The sequence below is a fragment of the Pararge aegeria genome, chromosome 14 (assembly GCF_905163445.1).
Source record: "Pararge aegeria chromosome 14, ilParAegt1.1, whole genome shotgun sequence".
Lineage (NCBI taxonomy): Eukaryota > Metazoa > Arthropoda > Insecta > Lepidoptera > Nymphalidae > Pararge > Pararge aegeria.
The window spans coordinates 14302730-14312994 of NC_053193.1; positions in this window are offsets into that span (position 1 = coordinate 14302730).

The window sequence follows — 10265 nt, forward strand, 5'->3', positions numbered from 1 at the left end:
TCAAGTGAATAGTACATTGGGACGACAATAAATCTCGGTTTTGCAACCTTGTCCGCAATCCGGAACATTGTTAAAATTGCAATTAAATTAAATTTTGCTGTATGGTCGTGAAAAAAATTCGAAAAGTTCTGCAAACTTGGGGAAGATTTCGATATAATATCTCATATCACGTATTAAATTTGCAACCAATCTAAGTGTACGGAACATTTTTTGTTATTGAAAATTAATGTTATTTTTTTAAACTGAATGAAAACGTTCCAAAAGTTCTGCAAACTTGACACATATATCGGAAAAATATACCTATAACAAAAAATGTTCCGTACACTGAAATTAGTTGCAAATTTGACACGTGATGTAAAATAATATCCACCATATAATAATGACACCACTCAAACTTTGCAGAACTTTTGGAATTTTGGTCTCAAGAACTGAGCAAATTATCATTCAGATTATCAGACCAGGTTGCAAAATTTTATAGTTTGTTTTAATACCATTCCCGACCTTACATCAAAATTTGAAAACTTTTGGAATTAAAATGAATTAATTGTCTTCACTGGACTATAAAGGGGATGTTAGACGATACAAAAATCACTGTGTGTTAATGTAATGTATATTTTGTAGCAGAAAACAATATGTTTAGGTACAAAGTAATTAAGTTTATTTATATCTATAGAAATCAGACGTGATACATGAATATTTGTAAATTGCCTATCACTATGTTGCGTAAGTTGTAAAAAGTATGTTATGTGAGTAACTTATTGAATCAAAATATAACATTATTAAAACCATTTTCATCGTTTTATTGAAATAAAATGAATGCATCCTACTTATAATCCTACAGAGATAAGCGGCTTTCGAGAAACTCCGTGACATCTTCTAAAAAAATACTTAGATGAATTAAATCTCTTTCTTTTTTAAAATTTAGAATAGAGAATTTACGCTAGCTTCGTATTGTATATAAAGTTTAATGTTGCCGCATTTTACTCGTATACTAGCGGTATCTAATAGGAATCCAAAAAAAACTACGAAAAGACTGCAGAATGACCCAATATTTATGAACATGAATGTTTTTCAGTGCCTGGGTGCTTATGTGTATATTTTAAGTATTTATGTATATCCCTACTAATATTATAAATGTGAATGTAAGTTTCATTGTTACGCTTTCACGCGAAAACTACTGAACCGATCTTCATGAAACTTTTTATAAATATTCTTGGAGGTATTAGAAATAATACAGTATACTTATATTTTCAATGCAATAAAAATTACGTAATTTTTTTTGTGAAAAAGTCTCAAAATTTCATATATGACTATAGGTGTAGACTATGTAGCAGTACGCTGCCTCCCAATTACGCGGGCGAAGCCGCAGGGCACATCTAGCTTTTCATAAAAATCTTAGTACCTATAACACCAGCGACGGTTACTTTGGGGCTGAACACACAGACACCGAAGAACATTCTTAGACGCCGACTTAATGATAGCGCTCTTCTCTTAGTAAAAGGACTGTATCAATACCGACAGGTTGAATTTTGTCTGGTAGGAGGTTTCGATCATCACCATCATCGTAGCTAGTCACCCACTTAACCTACCGACAAAAAAAGTGCCAATCATTTTAGCGTTCCGTTACGATATCATGTAGGGTGTGATTTGGGTGCAATTATGGGTGTGAGTTTAATATAACTGCAATACACATACCCCTTTAAAAGGTTAGCCCGCTACCATCTTAGACTGTATCTCACTAACCAGATTCCAGTAAGGGGCTTACTTATAGCGGAATAAAAATAAGATTGACAGACGTACAAACAGATGAACGGGTCAGTACCATTTTGGCTATTTAGCTACGGTACACTAAAAGTCCAAACCAAGAAACTTTCAGCATAGCTGTTTTATGTTTTCGTGTATCTATGCAAAAAAGATGTTTAAAAATTAGTGCAGTAAGGCTGACAGACGAACCGACATGACAGTACCATTTTGACCTTGTAGCCACAATGCACTTAAAATCCCAATCAAAAAAACGAACTCAAGACCCTAGTATCTACAACGTTGATCCAAACACCGATATCTGCTCAACTGTGGCCAAACATCGATTAGTGACGGTCCCACTCAGCACCGTAACAAATACAAGCCAGCTTGCAACGTTAATAATTTTAAATTCGCCCAAATTATCCGCCAAATAACGGCCTGTATTGAAACGCACACCGCCTTTGACACCCGATATCCGCGTCATCGTAAAACGCACAATATTCACAATGCGCGTGACATTACCATCGAATCGAATGCGATACATTGACCGAAAGGAGTAAGTCCATAAATATGATTGTAGGGTTCTGTACCCGAAGGATGTCAAGCCTATCGTTCAACACAACGGGCTATATCTCCTAATACCTAGTATGCAGGGAGTTAAAATATACCCAATGTGTGGGAATTCATATGGATTGTTAAATAAAAAATACCAACAGCTCAAGGCCTTGCATTCCTATCAATCTTCTTCTACGACTTGCCAAATTTCAGCATTAAATATGATTTTTTTAAAGTGACATTACACTGGAAAATCAAATAGGTAATAAAAAAAAATCCGTAAAGAAAACGAAGAAAACGCAGAGAGCCTATATTATAGGTAGCTGATTATAATTTTCTTCAACCAATTTTCTACTAATAACTACAATTCTACAAACAAACAATAAATATCAAGCATCTATTTTTTTTTTCGACAAAATTTGTGCGCTTAACGGCAACAGTTGAGCTCTCAACAGCTTAACACTGATCGCTTATTTGGTAAGTAATGAAATACTTATATTTGCCAATAAATTATTAAATCCTATTCCTAACACAATTTTTTTCGTGCACAGTAGAAGCCAAATCAATATTACTCGTAGCAATAACTTATCTACCTACGTCTAAGGATAATCATCGTTAAAAAATGGCGTGCGATGTAATGGTTTTATTTATTTTTTAATAAATAGGTGTTTATTAAAGCACGTAGAAGACTGGTTAATAATTGGCTGTAGGCGTAGTTTGCCTGCGCACGTTATAATTTATAAAAAAAAAAACAATTCGACAGCAATAATTGATGTTCTTTATTTAAAAAACGCGTTAAAATGGGTCTTTCTCAATGTAGTCACGAAATAAATAAGAAATGTCTTGTTGGGTCTTTCAAACCAAATTTTATGTTATTCCGTAATCAGTTTTTGGTTTTTGCATTTTAATTAAAATTATTTATTTTTATAGTTTGTATTAAGTAGGTGAAACTTATATTATAATTAGGCACTGTGGGGTGTCCGCTTCTACGCAATAGAATTGAAAGCAGATGTAACTTACTCAATCGTTAAAGTAAAACTGCTTAATCGAAATTAAGATATTGGTGCAATAAGTATCATCCAGATCGTGTTAAAATCTTACTTGAAAGTATTAGTAGAAATACTTTGATTTTGTTTTTATTAAGTATTAGTAAATATATAAATATCCATAGCTAAACCTACATGTCAAGATATAACGCTTCGAATATATGGGCACCAAAATTTATAAAATCCCCATATTTTGTTCGAAATGCTCTAAAATATAGTATGACGACTACAATCAGGTATAAGCGTATTCTCCTATGTTCTCAATACTGTTTGGAATGGACCATCCAATCGTTCTCTACACACCATACTCTCGATTGTCTTCCATGATATAGGTACATGGTGATCCAGGCCCTCGTCTCCCATAAAAATGGGATATAAAGACCCTTAGCTTAGACTTATTTATGTAAGTACGTACCTGTATTATACTTGTGCACGTAAAATCTTGCAGTAAATGTATTACTCTCGTAAAAAATGTATGGCGGCCAAGATTCAGATAGACCGACAGAAATTCTAAAAATACAGTTTTGGCTTCATTATCGATTATAGAGGGCACTCTAAAAAATGTCACAAAAATGCCGCGGACGATCTGACCTAAAAAAATCTTTCTTGTCCCTGAAGACTAGAACCTGGGCACGCCCATGCTTATGCATACACACAACAATCATATTTTTTTAGTAACCAACCTTCAATAATTTTTACATGTCGGATTATTATAATTTTAGATTATTATTAGTTTGCTCAGAATATTCAATATTGAATATGTGCAGGTTATTCATATTTATGGGCTTTAGCATTATAGCTCCTAATGTGAAGCCAATAAATGCCATAATTATAAACACATGCAGAGATGCTTATATAATATTGCTCGCCATAATGTAGGATCAGTTACAGTTAATGTAAGAAAACTGACTTTACGAAAAAAATTCAGTGTCGTCATCCTCAGCTTATGCCCCACAGCTGGGCACAGATGTCCTCCCTCGTAAAAGCCAGAAACCTGCTCTCAGAGCTCTGACCCTCCCGTCAAATCAATCGGGAGTTTGGCTCGCTGTGGATTCTTGTTGGTAAGTTATTTTAACTATAGTGCACAGCTAAATACTTAAAGTAGTACGCCTCGGTCTTCTTTTTATCCCTCAACACAAAAAGAAGAGGGTTATGTGTTTGACAACTTTATCTCTTGTGTCTATGTTATTATAGCGCCATAATATATAGACTTATTAGTGCGGTAAAAAAAAGAATGGACACCTACTGTGACTTATAACAAATAACAAAAATACAACAACAAAATCAGCTTAACAAAAAAAAACTTAATAGGCTACCTAGATTAAGGCAGCACTTGACTGACACCTATTGATAAGTGGATATGCATTATAAAATTAAATCGCTGATACATTCTTCATACAGTAACTGCCAAAGCTAAAAGATAGGAAACATATTATGTTCCGCAATACATAAAAAGTGTGGATATAAAATTAAAGAAAAAAAAACAATGGAATGGATATGGAATATCTTGATTGCTGTAGTAAGTAGGTGGGTGTTAATTAATTTCTTTAGATGTTACCTTTTGTCGACGGCACGGTGGTGTACGGTAAAATTCGTAAGAATTTATGATTACACCATAATAGTTTTAAGTCTACTTGTGAATTTTGGTTAATAAATTATTATTATTATTATTATTCATTCGTGCACTAAACTGGTCGTTTATAATTGCAGGTTTTTAGTGTTAAGATTTTAATTTCGACTAGGATCATCGCCATTTATTAAACAAATCACACGATTTTGTTACACGTTCTTGCCATTATAAAGAACCTTTTTGAATTTTCCTCACCCAGACAAATAGAGTTTCGTCGTTTTTTAAACTATCGCTGGTAACATATCAAATATAGCTATTGGAATTTAGCTGTATCTCGTAACACGTGATACATAATTCATATAATTTGCATAATTAATAATGGATCCTCGAGGCGGGACTAACAGGGTAACTACAAAGCTATCTACACATGCAAATACATAACATATATTATGTCGTCGAACATAATATGAGTATAGTTTTCGTATGTTAAAAAAAAACTCTCTTGTATCATATGTACGAGTATATACTGGATTTGATCTGCCCCGCTTTACTATGGCTCAATCTGATATTAGTGTCTGATCTTGTGAGAAATTATTAGTAGGTTTTAGTAGGTTATTTCCGCTAAATTGATGGAAACAATTAAGACAAATTAAAATACTGCAAATTAGATACTTCACATCCCTATCCCTATCCCTAATAATATTATAAATGTGAATGTAAGTTTGTTTGTTACACTTTCACGCAAAAACTACTTAACTGATCCTCATGAAACTTTGTACACATATTCTTGGAAGAGTTAGAAGTAATATAGGATACTTTTTATCTCGATACTCGCTCGGTTCCTTTGGGAGAGGGGATGAAAGTGTTTGACGATTTTACACCAAAACTCCGACAAATTATAACCGATTTAAATAATTATTTTTGTACTATAGAGATATTTAATTTTGCCCAAACTTTGTTGGAGATAGAGGACAGGACTCCTCAGCGGACAGCAGCAAACCCCTCATTTAAGGCTTAGCGATACTGAATACTTTAAATTTTTTTAGAACTACAACTAAATTGAATGCCACATCAAAAAAGAAAATCAAACGCAGACAAAGTCGTGGCAACAGCTAGTATAAACATAAATTAATTCATGAATAAACAAAATGTTTCAATAAACAATTAGTGTATATATTATAATATGACTTGTAAATAAAGATGACAGATTGACTAAACTCCTCTATATAAATGACAAATCAGTTTTAGTACTCATAGCCACTCGGATCACCGAACATATAAAAGCGGTTAAAGTCAATGAAACACAGAAGTCAGCGATTGCGGAGCACATTCTACAAGGGGGCACCCAGCACTGGATAGAGCTACATGACCCTAAAGTTCTCTCCACCGACCGTCATTATATTCCAAGACTAGTTCGTGAAGCGATTGAAATTCGGAAGCACAAAAATTTCAATCGTGAGGACGGTTTTAAATTAGCAAGTGTGTGGAACCCAGTGGTGGAATTATGCAAACCAAAAAAGCATCGTACAGCTTCTGAATTTAAAAGTGACGTTGTCAGTGTAGTGTGTCGAAGAGTTCGTGAAATACCGACAAAAAGAACACGAAAGCGGGTAGTCAGATTCTGCCCGTGACATCAAACTTGACATCTCGTTCCTACGCATTCCCGTCGTGACCACGATCCATGCAACTGGGTCCAAAATATTATCGTGGTATGTACCCGTTGAACTATATCTAAGAAATGTTGATTAAACACGAAAATCTTAGTTTTAAATCTTTAATCAGTTTTAGTAGTAGTGATTTATGTGGCAGAGCTCGTCCGGGGGCAAGTACTACTGCCATGCTTATTTCTGCTGCTAAGCAGCATTGCTGTGTTGCGGTCTGAAGGGCGTAGTTAGCGGTTTAATTACAGTCCCACGAGGCTTAACACTTACGCCTCAGGTTGATAAACACAGGCCGGCACTTTGTAGGAAGTGTTTCTTACAATGGCCTGCGAAGTGTTGCTCTGTATAGTAAATAGTAGGTAAGATTAGTAAGGTAACATTTTGGGGTAGTTAGGGCAGTCTTTATAAAAATTTATAAAAAAAAACCAATACCCTAATTGGTTTTTTACGAAGCTAAACCACTTGGCATCACAATTTTGGGTAAACTATTATAATAAAGAGGTAAAGTTTGTGAGCGCTTTTAAAATCTTTTACCAATTTGTCTCAATCTTTTACAAATATTGGTGTGTCTCATAGACTATATTGACCCGAAAAATAAAAAGGATTTCCTGGAAGTCGGATTTGCAAACTGAAAAAAAACGCGCCAACAACCAGATTTTTTACAAACGCTGCCTTATTCATGAAAGATATGTTCCAGAGACCAGTTTAATAATGCCTAAAAAACTAACTAACTAAAAAACTATCTAACTTTTATATTTCAGTCAAAAATAAAAAAAAAACATGTATGTAAACGCGTTAGAAGTTATACTTCTTTTGCGTCAGTACAACGTACGTTTTCTCTTACGTTTTGCCTTATTCTACGTTTGTAGAAGAAACGACACTAACAATAGAAAAAAGGTATTTCATACATTGAAAGTTTTATTATAACGCATTATCTAGTTATCTCATTATGGGACCACCAAGTTTCACTAAACATTGAAATTTGAGATTTTTGGACAGTTGAATCAATTAAATCACCGGAATGAGCCCGAAACTTTTTTTTGAATAACTAAAATATCGCCTATGCTAACTTCAGGGTGTTGTTTTTTGTGACGGTGTGCGCGCTCGTAGTAAAAAGTGAGCTGGCGGACGATGTATTCTCCTCTCACTCGGTTTCGCAACTACCTTCCTCCTGTTAAAATCGTGCAACCATGTGCGCGCGCATTTCGTTACATCCTATAATTTCACTGGGTTTTTGAAGTTATACTTCTAACCTCCAAAAACCCAGCGACAGCATTTAATCTCACACAAAAAATATTTTTTTTAATATTAAAAAAATAAAAACGCTGCGGATTAATACAGTTGTTCCCGCCCCTTCACCTCCCGTGGGTGCAATCCCCCCCCACCCCCCCCCATTGCTAGACGGCAGCAGTGGGCTATTATAGGCTGTTGATGATTATTGATATTATTTATATCTTACTATATAAATTTATATCTATCTGTGTGAAGCCGGTAAAATAAAGCTGCGAAGGTAGTAAGACCCTGATAACTTATATAAAATTAATGCAATACGTTTTAAAGAGGTAAAAGTTTTGTTACCTACAAGTTCTCTAACAGATCTCACCGAACGCGACCGAAGCAACGGGCAGTCTATGACACCATAATACATTTGAATTAAGCGATTTCGTCGCTTGAGAAATTGTAGTTGATGTAAAAACATAGATCATGCTTCATTAGGCAAAGCGGATTATTAGCTCAAGGCGATGAAACAAATGATAAAACCACGGGAAAAATACTATTTCTATTTAGGAACACTTGCGTAAGAGTCTCGATGGCAAATAGTTTTTTTTTTTAACTAGAGACCGGTTTAAAAAATCATGTATATAAAGTATTTATGTTGCATTGTTTATGGAGTTGATATGCCCAATAAGTCTTTATATCCGTATTTTAGTGGCTGGCTTCGGCCGTGGCTGGGTTAGTAGCCACGGCGTTTTAATATGAAATATCCATCTGCATCATCACTTACCAGCAGGTCAGATTGCAGTCAAGGGTTAACTTTTAGTAGAATTAAGCAAGATGAATTATTTAATAAAATAAACGACTTGTAAGTATAATAAATTTTATCCAACTACTGTATAAATCAAGCTTGAACACGATGTGCTTCAATTAGCTTTAAGTCGCGAAAAAAATTGCAACTACTATAACTAACTTTGATAAAAAATGTGGTGTACTCCGATAAATTTAATACGTCTGCGTGTCTCTTAGGTACGAGTGTACAGGCTTGATGTTAGAAAGAAGAAGAAGAAATAAAGAAAGGCTGTTAGGTTTTGTGATTGAGTCAATGAATATTTATCCGAAAGCAGCAATCGCGGTTACTTTGCCGTCACTTTTTGAAGAGTTCCGTTACATGTCTCCAAAAATCTTCATTAGATCTATATAAAGTTAAATGGGCTTTACGATCAAAGGAGAAATTCGCTAATCCATCAATAACTGATGGAGTTATGCCTGAGTATACTTTAAACGGTGATAGCCCAGTGGGTAGGAGCTCGATCGAGGCCGAGTTCGAATCCCAGTACTCACCTCCAACTTTTCTATATTTTACTTATAAAGATCACTTGCTTCAACGGTGAAGGAAAACATCGTGACGAGACCTGCATGCCTAAGAGTTAATGTTCTCAGAGGTATGTGGAGTCCACCAATCTGCACTGGGCCAGCGTTGGACTACGGCCTTAACCCGTTTTTATTGTGGGAGGAGACCCGTGCCCTGTTGTGGGCTGGTAATGGGTTGATATGATGATGATAATGATACTTTAAAACGACAACCGAATTCACAAATTTGTCGTTTTTGAAGGAAGTCGGTTAATAAAAAAAGATAACATAGTGTTACTTATGGTTACCTATCCCTTCTTGTATCACGATATTGTGATAATCGTGGACTTTCACAATGTAAATGAATAATCCCGTGTCATTTTGTCCGACGCGCCGCACGGTCGTTAGCGATTTACTCTAATGCTGCTCATTTGTAAGTTTGAGTGTATGGTGGTTAGTGAAACTGGAGAAAAATCGACGTGTTAAGATAGGTGCGCACTAACTACATTAAACGCTCACGAGTTCAAGAAAGAACTATGTTTGCTTTTTGGAATATACGGAGCTTGTTTTACATGTGTTAGTAAGTGAAATAAATATGATATGATCAAAAACAAAATATTCACATACTACCTATTCAATTTGGAAGTTGTATGAAAGCAAAGCTCGAATTTACACTCACTGGGTGTCGTCAAGTCAAGTTGGATAAGATGTTTTACATTGTTTTAGTAGGACCTACAGTAGAGCTTTTCACATACCGCCATACATATTTCTGCTGCCACGCATTGGTTATAGCCCAGTGGTTAGGACTTTGGTTTGACTATGTGTGTTTTGAGTAATTAAAGTATCACTTGCTTTAACGGTGAAGAAAAAACATCGTGAGGAAACCTAAATGCCTGATTTTGTGTGCGTTTTTGTGTGATTGAGTAAAAAACATCCAAACTTTCACATTATAACTTACAACCTTTATATAAAGTTAATGTAATACCTTTTAAAGAGGTTAAAGTTTTGTTACCAACAAGGTCTCTAAAAGATCTCACCGAACGCGACCGAAGCAACGGGCAATCTAAAGGAAAAACATCGTGAGGAAACCTAAATGCCTGATTTTTAAGTCCACCAATCCGC